Source organism: Myotis daubentonii, chromosome 13, assembly GCF_963259705.1.
Source record: "Myotis daubentonii chromosome 13, mMyoDau2.1, whole genome shotgun sequence".
Taxonomy (NCBI): Eukaryota; Metazoa; Chordata; class Mammalia; order Chiroptera; family Vespertilionidae; genus Myotis; species Myotis daubentonii.
The window spans coordinates 11,442,100-11,455,798 of NC_081852.1; the positions used below are offsets into that span (position 1 = coordinate 11,442,100).

A 13,699-nucleotide genomic window follows, 5' to 3' on the forward strand; every position below is an offset into this window, starting at 1 on the left:
GACAGTGAGACCGAGCAGGCTGGCCGCTCCAGCATCCCATCTCCCCACAGCGGTACCTCCAGCAGAATCCAGATCCAGTGAGGAGGCAGGGAGAAAGTGGTTGTGACTGAGAGGAGACTCAACCATCATCCCTCAGCATCCTGCTGATCACACTTTTGGGAAAAGAGTTGCCCAGAGGCTGTTGGATTGAAAAAGAAAATACACTAAAATTCATCCTGGGAAGAGGACAGAACTTGTGTCTGAGTCCACCTTCTAACCCAGATTCTCTGTGACTCCAGAAAGCTGAGTGGGTCCACTCAGATGTTTGGGAAGGGAAAGGAATGATAGAACCTTTGGCCCAACAGGACCAGATCCTTGCCAGCCATTGACCAAGAAAGCTTCAAGACAAGCCAGGGAAGTCTGTGGGAAGCACTTTGTGTCAATGGTACTCATATGGGAAGGATGGTGACACATGGCCTGCATGTGGAAGAGAGAGAAAGAACACAAGTTAGGGAGAATTAAGAACTAAGTATCTACTTTTTATAGGACTGGGCAGTAAAGGTGAGATAATCCTTCTGGGATAAGACTGGGATAATCTGAGGCCCATTTTTTTCCTTGCAGACAAGCAGGCCTGAATGCAGTTGATGGCCCCAAAGTCTTCCAGATGGCCCCCACAGGACTCTCCAGGAGGCCTGACTGCCCCCTCCAGGTGTATTGGAGACTGGCCTTAGTCCCAGTTGGGCCCAGGTAGGGCCTGGAGCTCCGCAGTTACATGCAGTCCATGGAGTTCTTCGGGAGGAGGCCAGGGATGAACAGGGTGCCCCAAGCCCTTGACAGAGGTGCAGTTGACGGGGAGGCTGAGGTGAGGGTGGGTCCTAGTTTTCTATGACCTCCAGCCTGTCTGTGTGGTTGTCCCAGTGGATGTGAAAACGGATCACCAAGGGATTCCAGCCAAGATGATCCATTGGAACTGAGAGAGGTCTGGCTTTGGGTTCTTCTATATCTCTGGGTTGGGGTACTCATTGTTGACTTAATAGCCCACGCGGATGAACTCTTTAATAGTCCATCCTCGGTGCAGGTGATGAGGCCCAAGGACACACCGAAGGCATCGCTCTCACGGAGGAAGGATGAGTTGGGGACATCAGCCTGAAAGATGAACAAGTGTCTCCCTGCACCGCCAACCAGCACCAAGTCTAGGGTTGGACCAAACTCCTACTTTCAGCTGAGCCAACATAAATGATCTGCAGCTCCAGGCTGTCCACCAGAGTCTTATTGCACTCAAAGCTGACCTGGAACTGGAAGGGGCTGTGGAAGGGCTCAGGTTCTCCAGCACCGACAGGTTCAGCACCAACACCTTGGCGGTCACCTCGCCCCACAGCGGCTGAAGCTGGCACTGGACCAAGCCCACCTCTGGGTCCTGTTGGGTCAGCAGGACAGCCCCCCAACAAGTTTGGAAAGATATCCTATATAATAAAAGCACAGTATGCAAATTGTCCTCTTGACCAGGAGTTCGTTCGTCTGGGAATTCAACCAGGGGGTGGGGCTGGCCGGGGGAAGGGAGAGTGGCCCCGGCCGGGGATTTTGGTGGCAGGCAGCCAGAAGAAGGGAGCAGTACCTGGCAGGCAGCCAGCAGCTGCTAGGGACCCTACCAGTGCATGCACTGGGCCTCTAGTCTATATATATAAAAGCCTAATCAACGGTTACAACCAGTCGACTGGATGACCAGTTGACCAGTCGCTATGATGTGCACTGACCACCAGGGGCCAGATGCTCAAAGCAGGTGGTCAGTGCGCTCCCATAGCCACCCTCTCATGGCCAGTCAACCTCCCATGGTCCCTCCCCCTGGCAGGCCAGCCAGTCAGCCAGCCACAATCAGCCCGATCGGGACTGGGCAAGATGGCCCTGATCAGCCCTGATCGCCGGCCAGGCTGAGGAACCCCACCTGTGCATGAATTCATGCACCAGACCTCTAGTACATAATAATTTAACTAAAAGATCTGTTCTGCTGCCTCTAGATCCAGGAACGGGTTCCCACCCAGGGCTGCTGCTGCTTCAGAACCTGCTATGTGGAAGAAGCTGTGGGGCAAGTTAACACACACACACACACACACACACACACACACACACACACACACACACACAGCTTTCCTACCATTTAAAGTTGCTTTTTTGTGATTTATCATTTGCTTGGAGTTCTGACAAAGTTGGTCCTGACAGTTTTGCTTGTTTAGTGATGTTTCAAGGAGAAAGGGGAATGAGGCCTTGAGGCTGCCTATTGAACCATTGTGCTGACACGCTTTGTTTCTAAGTAAAATTTTATTGAGGAAAATCATGCATTCAGAAAAAGTGCATTAAGTGTAAGTAGAGAGCTTGATGAGTTTTCATCTGGTTACACCTGTATAACAAGCAATCCAATAAGCAAATAGGATCTCACTTGTTCTCCGTGACCCCTCTTATGCCCACTTTTAGCAAATCTCAACTGTGACCACTCTCTAACTTCTAACAATGTAGATTGTATGTATTCTGATATTTTCTAATCTATCTTATTCAACATTATGTTTTTGAGACTTATTCATGAAATTGTGTGTAGCTGTAATTCATTAATTTTTATTTTCAAACATTTTTTTTCAGCTTTTCCCTTTCTCTTGTTAGTGGTCATTTGTGTATTTGCATTTGTTGACTATTATCACTTTTACTACTATGTGCATTTTGGAACACCCCTTTTCCTGGACATATGGGCTTATACCTAGGAGAAAATATCTCTAGGTCATAAGGCACATGCTAGTTCAGCTTCAGTTTTTCAAACTGGTTATACTCAGTGACAAGCCCACCAACAATGGATGAAAGCTATGGTCGTAGCGCATGCTCGTTAACATTTGCTAGAGCCTGTGGTTTGTAATTTTTTACTTCTTTGGTGTGTGAGTTATGGTTGTCCAGCATTTCACACTATTACCAGGAAACTATGAGAGTTGTGGTTCCTCCTCATCCTCTCCATCCTTTGAGATTGGCAGCCTGTTAGGTTTTATGAGATCTGGTGACAGTGTTATGGATTTCACTGTAGTTTTAATTTGCATTTCCATGATCAACAAAACATTGAAAATGTTCCATATGAGTATTGGCTGTTCATGTATGTTGCTTTATGAACTCTCTTTAAATATTTTGCCCATTATTTAATTGAGATTTTTATCAATCCAATATGTAGTCACATGGATTATTTATAAATGCTGGGCACTAGTCTTTTCTCAGATATATGTACTAGTAATTTTTTAGTTGCTGGTTTAGTTACCATTTTCTTAAAGGTAATTTTATAAGTACAAGTCTATTTCAGGGTTCACTATTATTTTTCTATATGTCTATCCTATTTAGCTGTCACACTCTTATGATTAGTGTCACTTTATAGAAAAGCTTGAAGTCAGGTAGTGTAAGTTCTCTAACTTTGTTCTTTTTCAAGATTACTTTAATATGTGATGTCATTTTCATATCCATATTCTGTTTTTAATTTTATTGATTTATTCTCTAATCCTTATCATTTTTCCCTTCTACTTACTTTGGGTTTAATTTTCTCTTCTTTTTCTGGTTTTCTAAGGTGGAAACTTAAACTATTTGTTTTAGGTCTTTCTTCTTTTCTAATATATGCATTCTACTATACATTGCCTTCTAAGCACTGCTTTCACTCTATCACATAACTATTAATAAGTTGAGTTTTCATTTTTATTTAGTTCATAATATTTAAAAATGTATCTTGTGGTTTCTTCTTTGACCTATGTGTTATTTAGATGTGTCTTCTTTAATCTTCACATACTTTTATTTTTCCAGCTATCTTTCTATTGTTGATTTCTAGCTCAATTCCATTCTAGTTTGAGAGCAGACATTGTACGTTTCTATATTTTAAAATTTCTAAAGTGTGCTTTAGGGCCCAGAATGTGGTCTATCTTATTGAATATTTCATATGAGCTTGAGAAAAATGTGTGTTTTTCTGTTGTTAGGTCCTGTAATCTATAGATGCCAATTTAGATCGGTTGTTTGATGACATCATTGAGTTTAACTATGTCCTTGTTGATTTTCTACCTGCTGGGTTTGTCCATTTCTCATAAACAGGTGTTGAAGTCTCCAAGTATGACATCATGCACATCATTTTCTCTTTACAGTTCTATTGGTTTTTGCTGCACACAGTTTGATGCTTTATTGTTAGTTACATACATGTTGAGGACTGTTATGCCTTCTTGGAGAACTGATCCTGCATCATTATTTAATGCTTTTCTTTATTCTGGATTAGTTCCCTGGGTTTGACAACTGCTCTATCTGAAATTAATAGCTACTCTTGCTGCTTTCTTTTGAGTAGTGTTAGTATGGTCATTCATTTCACTTACATATAAAAATAATAAAAGGCTAATATGCAAATTGACCAAACAGTGGAACGACCAGTTGCTATGACACACACTGACCACCAGAAGGCAGATGCTCAATGCAGGAGCTGCCCTCTGGTGGTCAGTGTGCTCCCACAGGGTCCGCACTGTTCAGCCAGAAACCAGGCTCACAGCTGGTGAGTGCAGCCGCAGTGGCAGGAGCCTCTCCCACCTCCAGGGCAGCTCCCCTGTGGGGACCGGGCATAAGCTGGCAGTTGGACATCCCCCAAGGGCTCCCAGACTGCAAGAGGATGCAGGCCAGGCTGAGGGATCTCCAAAGGGCACAAATTTTCATGCACTGGGCCTCTAGTATAAAAATATATAAGTAGATAGATAGATATTTACATAACATATATAATCAAGTAAATTTTTGGTATTATTTTAAACAAACTGTTATCTATTATATCAATAAACCTTGCAAAAAATTAAAGTTTTTATTATGTCTTTACTTATTCTTTTTAATGCTCTTCTTTACTTTATGTGGATCTCAGTTTCAAATTGCTATCATTTTAATTTTCTCTAAAGAACTTCTTTCGACATGTCTTGCAAAGCTAGCCTACTGACAACAAATTTCCATATTTTTTTTCTCTTGGAAACAAAACAAAACAAAACATTTACTTTACTACCTTTATCACTTTTGAAAGGTAGTATTGTAGGATATAAAGTTCCAGGTTGGTGGGGTCCTTTTCTCCTAACACATTAAATATTTCCCTGTATTCTGTTATTGACTATATGGTTTCTGGGTAGAAGTCAGATGTAATTCTTATTTTTGTTCCTCTACAGATAAGATATATTTCCCCCACAGTTTCTTTCCAGACTTTTGTCTTTGATTTTATGTATTTGAAAATATGTGCCTAATGTAAATATTTTTTTATCTTGCTTGGTGTTCTCTTAATTTCCTGGATCTGTGGTTTCGTGTCTTATATTAATTTAGAGAAATTTCAGTCAATATCATTTCAAATATTTTTTTCTGTTTCTCTCTTTTCTTCCCTTCTATTGTTCCCATTACACACATGTTATGTATGTGTAGTTGTCCCACAGTTCTAAGATATTCTGCTGTGTATTTGTTTTTGTTTTCTTTGCTCTTTGGGTTTTAAGGATTCTGATGATATATCCTCTAGCTCAGAGAATCTATCTCTTTTAAAATTTATCATTATTGTTCATAGTATTCAAGATGTCCAGAGAATCTTTCTTGGGCCATGTTCAGTCTACTGATAAGCTCATCAAAGGCTTTATTTATTTATGTTATAGTGAATTTTATCTCTAGAATTCTTTTTGGTTTTTCATTAAGATTTCCATCTTTTTCTTATTTTATCCATCTGCTTTTGCATGCTCTCTATATTATACATTAGTGCCCTTAGCATATTAATTGTAGTTACTTTAAATTCCCACTCTGATAATTCTACCATCCCTGCCATGTCTGGTTTTGATGTTTGCTCTGTCTCCTCAATTTGTGTTTTTTGCCTTTGGTACACCTGGTGATGTTTCTTGACAACCAGGCAAGATGTAATGGGGGAAAATACTATTATAAGTAGGCATTTAATATTGTGGTGGTGAGGTGTCAGGGGAAGTATATAGTTTTATGATTAGATATTAGTCTCTTAGTGAGCTTATGTTCTGGACAGTAAATTTTACAAATGTTTCTTAGGGTTTTTTTACCCTCTTTTATTTGGGAAAGTTGTGCAAGAGTAGGTTGAAGTAGGGTATTTCCCTTCTCCAGGTCAGTTAGTCCCTGGTTAACTAGTTTCCTCTCAGGGTAGATCTATTTATGAAGAACAGAGTGCTCTGGTGTACAGTCATGTTCTGATTAATGACAGGGATATGTGCAGAGAAATGCATTGTTAAGCAAGCAATATTTCTCATTGTGCAAACATCATAGAGTCACTCACTAACCTAGATGACTAGGCTATATGGTATAGCCTATTGTTCTTAGGATATAAAATGTATAGCATGTTACTGTACTGAGTACTGCATGCAATGGTAAGTGTGTATCCAAACATATCTAAATACTAGAGGCCTGGTGCACAAAAATCGTGCACTGGAGGGAGGTGTCCCTCAGCCTGGCCTGCACCCTCTTACAGTCTGGGACTCCTCACTTCTTACTGCCCACCTGCTTGCTGCTCTTTAGCACTGTCGTGGAGGCAGGAGAGGCTCCTGCCACCACCACTGCTCTCACCAGCCATGAGCCCGGCTTCTGGCTAAGCGGTGCTCCATCTGTGGGAGCGCACTGGCCACCAGGGGGCAGCTCCTGCATTGACCATCTGGCTCCTAGTGCTAAGTGAACATCATAGCGATTGGTTGGTCTGGTCCTTCTGCTGTAATAGTTGCTTAGGCTTTTATTATATGGATAGAAAATGTAGAGTAAATATATAGTATAAAAGATAAAAAAATGTACACCTGTGCAGGCTACTTACTATGAATGAAGCTTGTAGGACTGGAAGTTGCTCTGGGTGAGTCAGTAGTGAGTGGTGAGTGAATGAGAAGGCCTAGTCATGTATTATCATCTTCAAGTATTATGTACTGTACATAATTATATGTGCTGTACTTTTATACAACTAGTAATGCAACTGGTTTGTTTCCACCAGCCTCACTACTAACACAAGTGATGCATTACACTGTGCCGTTTTCATGGTTACACTAGACTATAGGACTTTTTCAGCTTCACTGTAGCCTCATGAGACCACAGTTGTATATGCGGTTTGTCCTGGACTGTAATATTCTTATGTGGCATGTGACTGTATTTCAAAATAGTTTATTTCGCCTGTTCTCTCAGGACAAGGAAAGGATTTTTCTCAGATATTTACTGCAAGAATCTGGTCAAGCTCCTGGAGGTAAATCTTAAAATATTGTAGAGGCCCCACTATGAATGGGTCCCCCTAGAGTTTTTAACGTTCAGAGTTGGGCACATTGAGCTTGCAGCAATTTGTCAGTTACAGTTCGGGTTTGCCTGCCCTGACAGTCTTCCCACAGCAGTTTCTGCTAATGAATCTCTGCTCTAGTCGTCATGACTCCCTCTATTCACCCATCTGTCCAATTTGGGGGATAGCAGTTTGTCTTTACCTCTCTTACGGATCCTACAAGAGTTGTGGATTTTCAGTCGGCTAGCATTTTACTTGTTGTTAGGGTGGAGTGTTGACTTTCAAACTCCTTACATAGAGAAGTTGGAAACGTTTTTAAAATGAAACATATTAAAGTTTGCCAGGGTTGAGAGACAGAGGGGAGGGGGGCTTGTGGGTGTAGTTATGAGAGAGCGATGCAACAGATCCTTGTAGTGATAGAACCATTCATTATCTTGACTGTTATGAGTTTACATGTGAAAAATTGCATAGAATAAATATAAATATGCACACACACATGCACATAAAATGTAATTTATTTTTAAAAAATTCATAGAGGAAGAGATAGAAACATCAATGATGAGAGAGAATCATTGATCAACTGCTACTTGAACACTCCTTACTAGGGATCAAGCCTACAACCCAGGCATGCGCCCTGACTGGGAATTGAACCGTGACCTTCTGGTTCATAGGTACAAGCTTGACCAGTGAGCAACACTGGCCTGGTTGTAGTTCCTTCTTGAACTAGAGATTCATGTGAGGTAAATTGATAGGTGATTTCTAAGAATTATCATGGCACTCTAGGTCTCAAAAATCCATTGGCTCAATATATACTCCAAAAAGTGAAAACTAATTTGATATTAAATTAAGACAAATGCAAAAAGTTTAATTATTTGCATCTAAGATTATGGCATAGATATCAGTAATGTATCTAACTGATTCAGGAGCATAGAATAAATGGAATTAAAAGCAGAAGTCATATCAATGGGGAAAATGCCAATAATAACCATTTAAAATAAAATATGAGAACAAAATTTAAAATAAAGATAAGGAAATCAGCTTTCCAGGAGAACCAAGATGGCGGCATAGGTTAACGCCGGAGTTTGCTGCTTTGAACAACTACTTCAAAAGTGAAACCAAAAAACGGAAGGGACATCACCCAGAACCACAGGAACGCTGGCTGAGTGGAAGTCCTACAACTAGGAGGAAAGAGAAACGCACACGGACACTCAGAGGACGCGCAGTGCTGAAGTCAAATTCTGAGGTGCGGACTGCGAGGAGCGGGCTGGCGGCGGAGGGCGCGGTCGTTGTTTTCAATCGGGAGGGAGTCGCAGACTCTGAGCACCAGATCCGGGCGAGTCTTTAGGGACCCAGACTCAAACGGGAGAAGTGGGACTGTCTGGCTTCGGTCAGAGCGAGTGCAGCTTTCTCTCCCAGCTTTGCAGCGGGTGCTGGGACTCAGAGAGGCAGAGCCCCTGGGGACAGGACTGAGAGCCACCATAACTGCTCTCTCCGGCCCACCCTGTTGATCCTGTGTGACCCGCCCCGCCCAAGCCCTGCACAGAGGCATTTGCCGGATAGCCTCAGGCAAAGGCTAGATTAGCACCTCCCTAGAGGACAGAAGTTCTCTCACCGCTGACACAGCTGATTCTCATAGCCACTTGGCCTGGAGGTCAAACCCTCCCTGGAATTAGCTACAACAATCAAGATTTAACTATAAGACTGCGAACAAAGACCACTAGGGGGTGCACCAAGGAAGCATAACAAAATGCGGAGACAAAGAAACAGGACAAAATTGTCAAAGGAAGATATAGAGTTCAGAACCACACTTTTAAGGTCTCTCAAGAACTGTTTAGAAGCTGCCGATAAACTTAATGAGATCTACACGAAAACTAATAAGACCCTCGATCTTATATTGGGGAACCAACTAGAAATTAAGCATACACGGACTGAAATAACGAATATTATACAGATGCCCGACAGCAGACCAGAGGAGCGCAAGAATCAAGTCAATGATTTGAAATGCGAGGAAGCAAAAAACATCCAACCGGAAAAGCAAAATGAAAAAAGAATCCAAAAATGCGAGGATAGTGTAAGGAGCCTCTGGGACAGCTTCAAGCGTACCAACATCAGAATTATAGGGGTGCCAGAAGATGAGAGAGAGCAAGATATTGAAAACCTATTTGAAGAAATAATGACAGAAAACTTCCCCCACCTGGTGAAAGAAATGGACTTACAGGTCCAAGAAGCGTGGAGAACCCCAAACAAAAGGAATCCGAAGAGGACCACACCAAGACACATCATAATTAAAATGCCAAGAGCAAAAGATAAAGAGAGCATCTTAAAAACAGCAAGAGAAAGAAACTCAGTTACCTACAAGGGAGTACCCATACGACTGTCAGCTGATTTCTCAACAGAAACTTTGCAGGCCAGAAGGGAGTGGCAAGAAATATTCAAAGTGATGAATACCAAGAACCTACAACCAAGATTACTTTATCCAGCAAAGTTATCATTCAGAATTGAAGGTCAGATAAAGAGCTTCACAGATAAGGAAAAGCTAAAGGAGTTCATCACCACCAAACCAGGATTATATGAAATGCTGAAAGGTATCCTTTAAGAAGAGGAAGAGGAAGAAAAAGGTAAAGATACAAATTATGAACAACAAATATGCATCTATCAACAAGTGAATCTAAGAATCAAGTGAATAAATAATCTGATGAACAGAATGAACTGGTGATTATAATAGAATCAGGGACATAGAAAGGGAATGGACTGACTATTCTTGGGGGGGAAAGGGGTGTGGGAGATGTGGGAAGAGACTGGACAAAAATCGTGCACCTATGGATGAGGACAGTGGGTGGGGAGTGAGGGTGGAGGGTGGGGCGGGAACTGGGAGGAGGGGAGTTATGGGGGGGAAAAAAAGAGGAACAAATGTAATAATCTGAACAATAAAGATTTAATAAAAAAAAATAAAATAAAATAAAGATAATATGAGTTAATTAACACAGCTTCAAATGTCTTGATATATATGCTTTCTAGGAATCCCTGAAGGAGAAGACAGAGAGTACAGATAAAAATTTGAAATAAAAATGGCCAAAACTTTGTTAGTGTTATTATATTTACATTGTCAAAGTGTATAACATTTTATTCTGTTTTATAAACATTATTTCTACATTTAAAACATTAATTCTATAACTAAATACATTAATGGTCTCTACACATTTTTTTTTTTGCCTTTTATTTTCTTGGTTAGCAAAAATACATCCTGGAGTGATTTCTTTAAAAAAGGCCAAAAGTAATAATATTTCTAATATTTGCACATTCCCAACATGCTACTTGTTATCTTTATATGTGAATGACTGTATATAAATATCGAGTCAGGGCTATTTTTTTTCTTGAGACTTTTTAATTGTTCATTTGTCCTCTGGCATTGATTATGGTTATAGAGAAGTCTGGAGCCAAATTCATCTTTCTGCTCTCATCTTTATCTGCCTGCCCAGACCTCAGTTTTGGAGGGCACTTATTTGTGGTGACCATCATGTCAAGTTTTTCTGGCACACAGAATAAAGTTTAGTCTCTATTTTATGACTTTGTTTCTGGAAAGTTTTCTTGAATAGTATCTTTAAAGATAGATTTTATTCTAAATATTTTCCTTAGTTACACAATTTGCACAATTCTATTCTCCCTTACCTTTTCTTTTCTCAAAATTCTTTTAGGAACACATATTTATATTCATTTTATTTTGCTTGCATTTTTAAATCCTGTCTTTTATGACCTTACTTAGAAACATGTATTCTCCTGTTATCAGTGACAATTTGCCTTTATTTCTGTGGGGTTTTTTTTATTGTTCTCTCATTTCTTTTCCTAGTTCTTATATACATATTTCATTATATTCTAATTTATCACCTTGTCCCAAATTCATGGATCTTTGCTGATATTATCTTGTTTTTATTGCTTTCTGATATTTTTAAAACTCATGGTGGAATACTTTAAAATTTTCTGTTTTATTATTGTTATTATGGTAAGTATTCTTTTCATGTCCTTTGATTTTTTTTAAAATATATTTTATTGATTTTTTACAGAGAGGAAGGGAGAGAGATAGAGAGCTAGAAACATCGATGAGAGAGAAACATCGATCAGCTGCCTCCTGCACATCCCCCACTGGGGATGTGCCTGCAACCCAGGTACATGCCCTTGACCGGAATCGAACCTGGGACCCTTGAGTCCGCAGGCCAACGCTCTATCCACTGAGCCAAACCGGTTTTGGCTGATTTATTTATTATTTATTTCTTGTGCCATCTTTGATTCTGTGGCTCTTCTTTTTTGATTAAATATTTTTGAAGTAAGTAGTTTGTTTTCTGAAACCATTATTTTCAGAAGTTTCATTGAAGGAGAGGTCAAGCCTCTGTGTCATGGTAAAAAGGGTGTTCTTTAAGAATAAACATATTAGCTGAGCCAGTGTGGCTTAGCGGATGAGATCATCCCAAGCACCAAGAGGTCACTGGTTTGATTCCTGGTCAGGGCACATGCCTGAGTTTTGGGCTCAATCCCCAGTAGGGGGCATCCGGGATGCAGCTGATCCATGTTTCTCTCTCAACAATGTTTTCTATCTCTTCCTTTCCCTTCCTCTCTAAAAAACAAAGCAAAAAACCCAAAATAATAAAAACATATTAAAAATTATAAAAAAGAACAAAAACATTGCATCTGGGTTTGTGTTTCACTAGTAAATGGAGACAGGCAGGAAGTTGAAGGATTGATTATGGACTCTTTTTCATGTATCCATTGCTATTGAAAGCCTTTCACAAATGTCAAAATTTTTGGATGAAAATGTTGAGATGCTATTTCTCATTAATCTTGTTATTTCATGTTTTTCCATTAGACAATGAACTAAAGGCTATTTTTCACATGCTCAACTTTAAATTAGAAGTTCTCAAAAACGATTTACAAGTCTGGGAAAAATTATTGTGTATTCTTACAAATACACCTAGACCACAGGCTTTGCAATGTAAGAGGCAAGATTTTGATAGTGTAATATTCTGGATTTTCTGAGAATCCTGCTTAGCTATGAGAAGGGAAATGGCTCTTTAGCCTATGGGTAAAAGCTAATGAGATATCAGATAAACACATCTTTACCTCACAATAATTTCTCTGTATGGTCTACAATTGCTTTTCCAAGAGGTCATGAGCAAGAGAGTTGAGGGGAAGGCATCTATCTAGGCCTGATATAAGGCAGAAAGAGCCTGGGACTGGCTGCTGCCATTTAAATATTAATTGACATAACAAGAACAGAAAACATCATAGAGTTAAAATGTGTACTCGAGGCTTCAGGGATGTAGTGCCGTTCTCTTTATTTTTCAGTGAATTAACTTTCCAGGTTTTCTTTTGACTGAGATCCAAGACTGATTCTGTTGCTACAGAGAGCAATTTACTGGAGCAAATGGATAGCTGAATCTGTCACAGGAAGCAATCAAAACGGGAGGCTTTGCTTGTGCATGCATGTGTAGGTGTGTGTCGGCTGGTCCTTTTAAATAGGCCCTGAGACACAGTGTGATAGACTCTAAAGAACGTGATGATTAATAAGATGTGGGTGGGGAAGGACAATTTGTGAATGATGCCTAGATGTCTTGTTTGGACATCTGGGGAGATAGTTATATCTTCAGCAAAATCAAATGTACAGAAACAACAGCAGGTCTGAGAGTGCAAAATAATGAGTACAGCTTTGGACAAGTTAAGTTTCAGGTGTCTGGTGGCTATCAAGGTGCTGTCTACCAGGCAGTTAGTTATATGGGCTAGTGCTCTGGATGGAGGTGTGGACTGGGAAAAGAGATTGGGAAGTCATCAACATCTTGTCAAAGGCTTGTCAAGTGGAAATTCAAGTGAAAGCTCCTAGATTCATTTTATACCCAACCGGCCAAATACATACCAGGAATTTTTTTTGTGTGTGAAATGGTACATTCCTCTTCGAGGAATGGCATTCTTATATTAGAAAACTTTAGTATTTTAAAACTCATTGCAATCCCCCTGTGAAGTGCAGCTTTTGATTAGTGACAATACTATCTCTGTCCCTGTGCCATAAAATCTATATTTAACTAGGTAAAGTCATAATGGAGAAAATAAAAGGAAAATAGTGTGCAATCTTTTAACTTAATGAAACCAGCGTGGGTATTTCATCCTGGACTCTGTAATTATTAACATAACTTTTAAGGAAGGGGAGTTGTAAGAAAAAGTGGGAAGTGGAAGACTGTTTAAATGTGTGTGTGCATGATTTTTATAGTAAAACTAGAAGCCTGGTGCACGAAATTCATGCATGGGGGGGTGTGTGTCTCTCAGCCCAGCCTGCGCCCTCTCCAATCTGGGACCCCTCGAGGGATGTCCGACTGCCCGTTTAGGAATGTCCAACTGCCCACTGGGATCAGGCCTAAATGGGCAGTCGGACATCCCTCTCACAATCCAGGACTGCTGGCTCCCAACTGCTCA

General features: G+C 40.4%; 1 pseudogene; it reads right to left on the bottom strand.

Moving 5' to 3' along the window:
* Positions 1 to 747: 747 nt before the first annotated feature.
* The window catches only part of LOC132214639 (histone chaperone ASF1B-like), a 38,755-nt pseudogene continuing 25,803 nt past the window's right edge, over positions 748 to 13,699 (bottom strand).